General features: G+C 36.4%; 1 protein-coding gene across 2 annotated transcripts in view; it reads right to left on the reverse strand.

Moving 5' to 3' along the window:
• adam9 (ADAM metallopeptidase domain 9) overlaps window positions 1–11,618 on the reverse strand; it is a 97,798-nt gene that overhangs the window by 73,088 nt on the left and 13,092 nt on the right. The gene's annotated exons all lie outside the window — the stretch shown is intronic.

Genomic DNA, 11,618 nt, shown 5'->3' on the forward strand with positions numbered 1-11,618 from the left:
TCTGACTCGATTCTATGCGGTTTGGTATGACTCGATTCGATGCGTTTTGGTATGACTCGATTCGATTTGGTATGACTCGATTCTATGCGGTTTGGTATGACTCGATTCTATGCGGCTTGGTATGACTCGATTCGATGCGTTTTGGTATGACTCGATTTGGTATGACTCGATTCTATGTGGTTTGGTATGACTCGATTCGATGCAATTTGGTATGACTCGATTCGATGTGTTTTGATATGACTCGATTCTATGCGGTTTGGTATGACTCGATTGGGCATTGGTGTGGTAAAGTGGCACTGTTTTCATACCAAATACAAGTTTTCTAAAACGCACAATATTTAAGTATCTTAGGTTGTTTCCTGTTTTCTAGAAAACCCAATTGGTGTGTGATGTCGTAAGTATGGCGATGCTGGGCACGTGTCGCTAGGTTTATTTCTCTGGGTTTAAACATTCTTTGAAACATTTTGGATAAAGTACACAAGTCAGCAAAATACACAACATATTTGAAACATTGCAATTATTTTTTTATATACACTGTCTTCAACACCCTATACGAATTAGTGTTCAACTAGGTTGTATAACCTATTCAGTCCTGGTGACAGGTGCAGATGATAAATAAAAAGTAACAAAAAGCTGGAACTGCACAGAAGATCGATCCTGTAGGTTTTATGTACACTGCTGCTGCATACCTTCACAGTACAATAATAACAGATGGGTACCTATGCATGTTATACACTAAATGTCTCTTACGTACATCACGTGTTTTGTTGTGCATTATGAATAAAGTTAACTGAAACCAATGTTGGCCTCGTTTTACACTGCAGATGGTGGCGTCCAACTAAGCTGTCTGACTGACAGGGTGTTTGGCACCAGAGCTGCTGTTGCATTCATACTTCATCTGCATGATGTTGCCCTTGCAGTGAATTTATTCTACTGCTAACATCGTAACAGCACTGGTGTAATCCATTCGACATAAAAGGCTCAATGATGCAGGCATGACCATCATTATTAAACACATGATCATGGGCAAGCATGTCATTGTTGCAACATTATAAATGATACTGAAAAATCTAACAAATGATCTGAAAACCCTTGTACCAAACATGAGTGTGTGCTGCTTCAAGAAAAACCATTCATTTGTGTTTTGTCATTCATTTATTCTTCATTTAATCATTTTATTTGATCATATAATGATTAGTCTTTTGTATAATTATCTTTATATCATTTAATAGTATCATTTATTCATTAATGATTTGATTATTAACCATTTGATTATTTGTAATACTATTTTACTGTAATTACTGCTTAATTTCCTTTTCCTTTGTCCTTAATGTTATAATCTGTGCGGATTCAAAGGCAACTTGATTACAAGAGTAAGAGATAAGAGAATGTCTCCATGTGAAGGTCTGTAATATCACTGGACAATGTTGTGAAGCAGTAATTTTCCATTGCTATTGCTTGTGTTGTATTATCACTTGTTGGTTTTGATCTGTTCAGAAGAAACACACAGTTATGCAGCAGTGAAACAGGCGGAACAAAGATTATCCAATAAATGCTGCTCTTCCTTTATCATTATTACTTCATCTTCTGCTTCTGATCTTCTCGGGCTTTCTCAGTCAACTCCTATGTTGATAGTAGACTGTTAATTCAGTCCTGTACTGGTTAAAAAGTTTATGTATTTGCTTGCTTGTTGACTGGATACCAAAAGAAACAGACATTTTCTAACAGGATCCCATGTCCATGGTGGGACCTTTTTTCTGGTGTTCAACATTTGTGGCATTGCCGGCAAGATGGAATAACAGAACTACGGAACTGTTCTCTCAATAAGAGGACTCAAGATGCTTTATTGAAATGATCAGATGCTGAAATGTCCCAGTCCCCTTGGGATTCTTACTCTGGAGCCATAATTGATGAAGTTGAAGACTCTAATGCAGATGTCTTATATCTTCCCCTCATGAGGTTTGCAGTCGCAGTGCAATGTAAGTGTAATCTGTTTGACATTTCCTGGAAATTTGGTACCATCTCCTGGTACCGACTATGGAGGATGTAAATCTAGTCGAAACTGACATCATTTAAAATATGAAAGAAGCTCTTTTAAGATCAATGAAACTGAATAAAAAACAGTTGCTAAATATATATTAGGATCATAGAGGTTGTCTGTGTGATTTGAAGATTGGATTTATTTCAGTTTAGTGGATATGCATTTATGTAAATAAAACCAATTCACAAATGTGATCAGACAAAAATGCATGAAGTGACCAGGTGTAAACAGTACCTTAGGTATTTTAAACTGTATTCTTGTTTATATATAGGCAAAGAGATTTTTAGGATATGCAGAAGTTGAAAACAAATGAGTTACCCTAAAACTACAATTTGGAAATCCAAATCCACTTATTTGAGAAAGACTGCACCCTCAGGACTGTTGTGTGAATTTGCAAAGCTATTTTTTAAACAGGTTGCTTAGATGTTTTTATTATAATTGCCAGAGATTTAACAGTAAAAGACACTGCTGTCTTTATGAATAATTCTAGTTTGGAGCATGATTATCCGATGAGGAATGCCACATATTATTGATTCTGACTAGTGGACAATCTTTAATGGTCAGGAAGTCTGCAGATTTTCATTGAGTTCAGTGGATTTGCATTGTACCAACAACTGCAATCATCTAATGTTGTTGAATGGTAATCACTCTCAGTAGTCAAACTGGCACAATATAAAATCACTAACAAGACAGATGTTGTTAGAGATATTTCTAATGCTGGGTTCACACAAAATGCAGAATTAAATATTTGCATGAGTAAATTATTTTTGCTTCTACAATTCTTTGTATTAGTGGTGTAACTGATCACTGTTGATCCGTGATATGGATCACAACCCACGGTTTGGAATTAATCAATTTTTTTTGTAGATTAATCCTAAATTTGTGCCGATTGCAGAAAGATCGCCTCTCGTGTCATTCAAATCACATGTATGAAAGCATTTAGGCTTGCCTGTAAAATATAATGATGACGGAAGAAGTTGTGGTGGGTTATTTGGGATGTGATGGGTTTCTTAAGTTGTTAAAGGTGTTTTCTGTCACTACTTGTTTAGCCTGCATTAATGCATTCAGTGTAAGCTGTGTGAATAATCATTAAAAGATCAGGATCTCAACACTCACCCAACAAATTATAAATGATTGTGATTTGCATGTGTTTATTAATCCTTCGAATCGCTGCATTCAAATATGAAAATGCAAAAATCAAGGAAAAGATCCAGTCTTTAGTCTATTGAGTTAGTTTTGAAGTTACAAACAATCAAATAACACAGAAGTACTGGGATAACGGTTTATAGTTTAGATAAAACTACTGATGTTTATGGTAAAGATTACAATCACAGTCATATGATCAAAAAATGAAAGTTGTAGGCAACAATTACAGCAATTATTTAACCAATAGGTTAAGCCATCAAAATATGCCACTGAATAATTCTTCAAAAATGACCCATCTAGCAATGAAAGTTTTATGAGTGAATAACTGAATCATTTGTTGAAAATGAGAACAAAAAATAAATATGAATTGTACAAATGATTTATATATTAGATTTCTACATTTAGCAGTATCAGCAACAGTAGTAGAAACAAGGAATTAGTACTAAATATTTTATGTTTTATTTGTATTCTGTAGCTGATTATTTTTTCATTTTATTTTTTTTTATAAAATTACAGCTTCTAAGTTCTGTTTGTTAAAACCAAAAGTGTCTTGCAGTGCTGTTTTTGTAATAAATGGAAAGCAAATAACATTTGTCTCCTCCCCTTTTTGGCTGATCCGAAAAATGGTTCAATCCATCACAAAAAAACGTAACGAGATCCGAACCATGAGATTTGTGATCTGTTACACCACTGCTTTGTATGTAATTTACTTGTGAAAATACTTATGGTATTTGCTTCAATCGTGTCTAAGAGAAAAATGTATGCGAGTGAAAAAATATCCCAAGAATAAATCAGAGTGGTTCACATCTGGTGTGAACCCAGCATGAGGCAAATAATGTCAGGTTTTAAATGTTTTAGTTTAGTTTTTTCTAAGGGGGATGGGGGGGTTATGGACATAGCAATGTACCTAGGGAAATTTTTGTGAATTCAGGCTTTGGAAATGATTTGGCAAGATTAGCAGAACACAAAATTGACATTAGTTCATATTTCCCAAATTAAAACTAATTAGCGTACACAGAACTGCAGTTTAGTTGCCAGTCAAGGTCTCTATGGTCTTATCTTTGTAGGTTGAATTAAAAACTGGGTTGCACTAATGTTAAATAATTTCAAACAAAGCTTTAACAAACTTGTTTTTCAAAAGAGCAGACTTTTTGCTATCTCGTTTTTGTTTTCGAAGATTGATGTTGATGACCTTTAAGAGGTTCAAGCTTTATCATTCAGAAAGAAAAGGTTGTGATAATAAACAACAGCAAAAAAAAAAAAAAACAGGAGCTTTAGAGAGACATCGATATGTGTGTGCATCTTGCTCAGTGCTGCTTTACTGGTAAATTTATGAGGTCTACCATGGAGCTGGTTTTGTTGTAATAAATTGTCAACCGTAATAGGTATTTATTCTGTGTATACCACAGGATGTAAATAAGTGGCCATGTCTAACTCACATGGTGTGTGTGAGCCTGATGAGGGCCTGAGGGATTTAGCGCTCTGTAATTTCAGGTCAGCAATCTGAGGTGAACTTCTACCTGTGAATTCAATTAACTGTTCTGGATAACCGACTTGAAACTGCACTGCGAGTACAGAATAACTCCGTGTACAATATCCCTCACCAGGTGCGTCGCTGGCCGCCACGGGCCCTCTGACAACCTTTCATGGAATGAAAGTGAAGCGCTACAGCCTTTTCCAACTAACGGCATTTTCCAGGTCTTAATGGCCGCCCATTAACCAGACTAATTTACATGGGGATGCTGTAAACCTTAGTGAATTACACAAATCATGAAATTATGTCTTGTTTGATATATTGGTTGGATTCACTTGTTGACTGTGACATCAATAACGCAGAGTGTAATTCAGTATTTGCTCTATTAATCCTTTTAATTTACAATATCACTCCCTAGTAGCCTCCCACTGGGTCCTAGTGTTTGCCCCATTATTATAAATACGTTATCACCTTCTGGGGACAAACAATCAATTGTGGTCATAAAATCACAAGTCTGATTTTAATTTATTTTGAGAAGTTAATACTTATGGGGAATAAAAATCTAAAAATTTACTTTGTAAATTAATACTTCTCAAAAACATACATACAGAAAAGATGTTAGCATCAGCTAAGTCAAAAATAGACCAAAAATATCGGCAGAAATCCAATATATATGCTATATTTAATAATAATGTTCAAATAAAAAAAAGCCATTTTCATTTCTGAAGCATATACTTTTATTTATTATTACATTTTCCTCATTTTCTGGAATAACTAACTATGCCATTAAATATATTGTTTCCATAAAATAAAATCTCACACCAATTGCCCACCCCTAATTGATATTAACATGGCAGGATTTTATACGATCCCTATATAGTGGTAATGCGCAATGCCAAGAGACTGACTTGAAAGGGAATGTCTCAGGTTACCTAATGCAACTTCAATTCTCTGAGAGGAGAAAATGAGACATTGCATGAGCTGCTGTGTTAAATAATAGCTCAGCCATTATCAGCTGTGCTCTGCCTCAGTTCAAAGATTATGAGCCAGTGGCACTCAGCATAGCCTTTATCATATATTTTATAAATATTATACAGCTTTAAATTGCATGAGCCCTTTATACTATTTCAATGGATTATGACTGGCTATGAAGGTCTTTAATAGCTGAGAAAGAAATTGTTCTGAATGTGAACTGTGAATGATACAGTTTCTCTTTATAGGGTCACGAAACATTAAAACACATTTTTGAGATGTTGACAGTCCCACGTCGCTGAAAAACACTATTAGGACACATATTTTACTAAAAAGTGAAAATTGGTTGTTTTTGCGAGCAAATTCGTTCATCCGGTTTGAAAATAAATTTTGAATTGCGGCCATGAGATCCTTGTGTAAATTCCAGCGTGGAGACTGACTGTCTGTAGCGGACAGTACAACATAATGTCTTTGAGTTCTCAGCATTAATTCATGAGAAAGACTTGGTTCGAACCAATCAGCGTGCTCTATTGTGAATAAGATGCAACATCATTAATATGCATGATATAGCTTCAATGACTGTTTTTACCTGTTAGAGAGTTCAGACGGTAGAGAGACGCCACGTTGTGTTGCCAACCGTAATTTAAACAAGTGGAAGAAGAATTGTTCAGAGACATGGGTCGTCAGTGTTGTGTTTATAAATGTGCCACAATGGAGGTTTTGTGGTCTGCTAACACATGGACAATGTTTGTAAGGAACATTTTTACCAGAGACCTTTTTGCATCTGATAATGGTAAAATCCGGATTTGCCACTTATTTTCTTTTTCAACACGGTTTCAGTTGATTGTCCTGCCTCTACGGATTTGGTAAGTGTGTGATCAGGGTTCTTTATGTTAATTTAGACAGCAAAGCTAGTTAGTATCGTCAGCAGTACTCTTTCAGTTTTTAAAGACATACCTTATGGCCCATTTCCACTGAGTGGTACGGTTCGGTTTGGTATGCTTTTATGGCCGTTTCCACTGTCAAAAGGCGTACCAAACCAAACTGTACCACACCACTTTTTCGGCACACTTTCGAAAGGGTACCAAACACGAGAAAGGGTACCAAAAGGTGGAGCAAGACGCACAGCTGAAAGCTATTGGTTTACAGAGATGCGTCATTCGCTTACGCAACCAGCCAGAATGAAAACAAAAAACCCGCCATGTTTAAAATACACAGCCGAGACATTACAGCAGAATTATATACACAAATAATAACGAGTCATGGTTGACCCAGGCTCAAACAAACCTTGTCGTCATCTTGATGAACAGCCAAAAAGAAGAGCAGATTTACCCTGTGCCCCTTAGTTTTTTACGAGCCAGTCTGAAGCGCGAGCGGTTTCGCTTTCTTGGTTGCGTTCACCGCGCATCTATATTTGAAATAACAAACTTCTTGAGCTGATGATAATAAAGTACGCTTGAATATTGACGTGCTTTTGAAACCCGATCCTGTCAGAAACAGACAAACGCGAGAGTGATGCGCAAAAAAACAAAAGGAGAAGCCGGAAAAAAAGGAGGCCATTATTTTTTCAGCAAACATGAATAAACTGCCATGTTAAACTATTATTATCACCTTTTGGACTATTATGAACTCAAAATGATGTAATGACTCTCTAACAGAGGCTACACGTGCTGCTGAAGATTAAAGACACAGATGAGAGGTTTGCACTGACTGTGGGCTATATTTTGTGTTGTTTTTGTTGTTTTCACCTAAATAAGGACTAAATGTTTGCTGTGTGTAATTTTTCTGTAATTGGTAACATATCAGAGACTGTAAGGGGCTGTATGTGTTCATATATGTTGCATTTATTTATTTATATAAATCGCAGACGTTACAGTGGGCTATTTCGCACTGTCATTGATTTGCAGTTATAATCAAATCCTGTTCATAGAAAAGTTGGTAATAAACTAACTTAATAATAGAAGTATTTGTATATAAAGCATCTGTTTTGTGAGAAGTGCTTCTCATATGATATGTGAACGACCCGTACAGCTTTACTGTAGACATTTTATTGAGTGAAAATGACGTTGACAAACTTTGTCATACACCACGCCCACCAAAAGGGTACCCTTGGTACTGGAAACGCAAGCCTGATCAAGGTGACCCATACCGTACCATACTGTACCAGTCAGTGGAAACGAGCCATTTGTCTCTGCATTTACAGAGAAATGCGGAGGGTTTTTTTTCCCCCTCCCATTCAGTATGCGGCATCAAATTCCATTAAAACTACACTCTTCCATAAGTTCCTCACATCCAATATCTTGTTTGTCACGGGGGGCATTCATGAATTGTTCCTGAATGAAAGTGAAAGTGCCAAACAGTAGTTAAAGTCAACAAGTTAAAAATGAAATTACATGAAACTCCAAAGGAAATGTGGATAGAGTGGTGACGCAAAGAGGTTAAATGAATTATGTACTATTACATGTAAAACGGGAGCAGGAAAAAACCATTCAAAAAGTAACTCGTATAAACACTTTAATCATATTATAGTTTTATTTAGATTAAGGCAAATAATTTGATTACTGATGTTCATGTAAACGTAGTCACTGTCTATCTCCCCTGCGGTTTGGTTCATGGCCCTTTGAAGCATTACAAGCATTTACATTACAAACATTTTTTTAGTTAAGAGTGTTTAAGTGACTGACATTACTACTTTAAGAGGTTAACAGTTGTAATAAATAACAGAACCAAACCATGTTATCCCCTTTTCAGCCATTAACTGCATCGATAAAAGAAAAGAGAGATGATATAATATTAAGATGTATAGTGTCTTGTTCCTAAAGTTAAGGTCTTGCAATAGGGTTATATTAGGTGTAACATTATCTGCTTTTCAAACTCATCCTCTCACTGTTTTCAATGTCACAGAGGTGAGAGGGGTGTTGCGTGTATACTCGTGTTATGCTGATGCTTTGAGTCTCTCAGCATGATCCAGATCCTTAATAACCACACCCACGCTGATGTGTTTGCCAGACAGATGGTTCCTGTGGCCTTGTCTTTGAAGCAATGCTGGTGTGGATGGATAGGAGCACACCAAATTAATTAACAGGTCACTCAATATGGAAAATGGAAAACAAAACAGAGAAAAGGAGTGTGACAAGTTAAGCATTCTACTCAGTGATTCTTTCATGTGTTCAAATGAGAGCTCACAACAAGATGGAATACGTAAATTAACAACAAAATATAATATGGTCAATGACAGACCAGATTTCCCCTGAATACTTCTCATCCTCATGCAAAATTAAAATTAAATTCTCACCCTCAGACTATTGTAGGGCTGGGCAATAAGTAAAATTGGTAACGCCATTGTCAATAACGATAAACAAAAAAGTTCGGTATAAAGCGCTATATTTTGTTCAAATGTGGCTGCTGGGCACATGCCTTGGAAGCAATGCCAATAAGCTTAGGGTGTAACTTTGTCATTTCCAATGGTGGCATGCGACTTGTATGATGCACACATGGGAGTGACGCGTACATAATGCATGCGCATTTTCCAGGCACACCTAGAAAAACATCTAAACTTTTCCGAATGCTCCGAGCACACCGCGATTCATGCAAGTAGAACTAACCAATCTGCTTCACATTTTGTATAAAAATATACACATTTCAGTAATAACGACAGAGTAATTACCTCAGACAAACACGGTGCACCCAAACACTTCAGTACTTTTTACTTTTCTCCATATTCTCTGATAAAACAGTTGATGGTCACCTAGTTACGAGAGACACCAGTGGAGCACGAGCGCAAAACGCACTGAAAATTAAGGAAACCACATGCTCGCGCTTGTCACTTCAGGTCAGAATAACAACACATGTAAAAATTAATGTTGTATAGCAGCACTGGGGAGATTGTAAATAAAAAATGATGTAAGGATGTCACCAGAGTGGCTTTTTGGTTTCTTTTCTTGTGCATCCCAGCCACTAGCACCCCATCTGAAAGAGTTTTTAAGCAAAGGGGTAATATAGTGATCCAACTTCACAATTTGTAAGGTTGCAATATGTATTTGAATAATGATGGTTGGTTCCTTTACTTGAAAGCTCAGACTTGATTGTTATAATTATCTTTGTTTACAGTTTGGGGTTTACTGTATCATTATTATTGACACCTTACAGATATTGATCTACCTTTACCATTGCACACACTTTGTAATATTTTTATCTATCAAGTTGAAGAGTCTCTTTAACACTTATGTTTATTTTATTAGAAAGAGATCAGATATTTTGTTTAAATATTTTTGTTTTTGACTATTAAAACTATTTGCCTTAGTAATGTTGGTAAATTAAAATAAAGTGTATAAATAAATAAAAAATCCTAATATTCCTAAACTTATTGTTAAAAAATACACAATAATTAACGATATCGAATGATATGAAACATGATAAAGTGATCATTTTTTTTGCAACATTGCTCAGCCCTAGGCTACTGGCAACAGTTCTACATTTTTAGCAAAATCACACAAGAAGTGTATTTCTGTTTTTAGAATATATCAAATACTTTCTCAATAACTTTCTTAACCGCTTTCAATTTTTTTTTTTTTACAGCTTTAGACTTTGAACAGCTTTAAGCCTTTTTAGCTTTTTACTTTCCCAACAGCTTAAAAGGAACACTCCACTTTTTGGGTGTCACCAAGAGTTAAACAGTTGAGTTATACCATTTTTGAATGCATTCTGGTTGATCACTTTTATCTAAGCTTAGCATAAATAATTGAATCAAATTAGACCTTAATTAGCTCCTTGCTCAAAAAAAAAAAAAAAAAAGTTTTGATAATTTTCCTATTTAAAGCTTGAAACATTGTGTAATAAGGCTGATGGAATATGATAGAAAAAGTTGCTAATTTCAGGGCTAATATGGCTAGGAATTATATTCTCATTCCAGGATAATGATTAAGGAATACTGCTGCCATACCATGGCTGCAGCAGGTGCAATGATATTACGCAGAGCTTGAAAATAGTCCCCAGCTAGGGGACAAGCATAATATCATTTAATTTGCGTAAGTTCCTAGACACGTCAACGTAGCAAATAGCAACTTTTCATTTTCTGTCAGTCTTAGAACACAATAGCCGCATTTCCACTGTCGGGAAATGGTTTTGGTTTGTGTTTGGGTCATTGTTAATGCTCAGTCTCGTTATGCGCTGATTTTCATTTTTCTGTGTTTGTGAAAAAAAGCAGGCGAGTCAGCCAGCCCAATATATGAGTGGGGCAGAGCAGGATTCTTGCCATGACCACTGGAGCTATGACCACCGTTCTTTGTTATGAGCCGCAGATTCAGTTTAAACTCAGTAAAGATGAGCTCCTTTGGCGATGATGTGTGCAGTGTTAGATTTTACATTTAACGGACATTTGCACTGAACACACAAGTGAATGCTACGCATTTAGATTCGGGCACCAAACACTCGATTGATCTCGGCTGGCGGATCAACATTCACCGCATAATTGCTGTCATCTGTGCCATTATTTGTGACTTTAGGTAGGGTTTGCAAACCTGTGTACTTCTCATTCTTCACCCATTTGCATTTCACCACGGTCACAAAAGCTCCCTGTCATCTGACAGCGGAAAGCCTTTAGTGACTGACAGCTGATATAAACCAATATAGCGCCAATATAATCGTCTTCATGCAGACGTGGCTATAAGCCTCACGGCTGTTGCCAACTACAGGCCTAGGCCAGTCTTTAAATCTCGAGTCCTCCAGCCAGAGGTCCGAAAACTTGCATTTCCCCATGTTTTAATTTAATTAATGAACGAATGCGAGCTCGCCTTTGTGGTTGGCAGCAAGCCAGCTGGGTACCCGGTTTGTTTCAGCGCACGCGCAAACACCACCTCACGTGACTTCACTCAGGTCCTACTCTCAACATATAAATAAATCCACGCAAAATTTAGAATAAAGGCCCGCACTTAACACAAATTGAAAATTTATTTAAAAAATTGAGCTTGAAAATTGAAAACCTCG

This window comes from Danio aesculapii, chromosome 8, assembly GCF_903798145.1.
Source record: "Danio aesculapii chromosome 8, fDanAes4.1, whole genome shotgun sequence".
NCBI classification, from domain to species: Eukaryota; Metazoa; Chordata; class Actinopteri; order Cypriniformes; family Danionidae; genus Danio; species Danio aesculapii.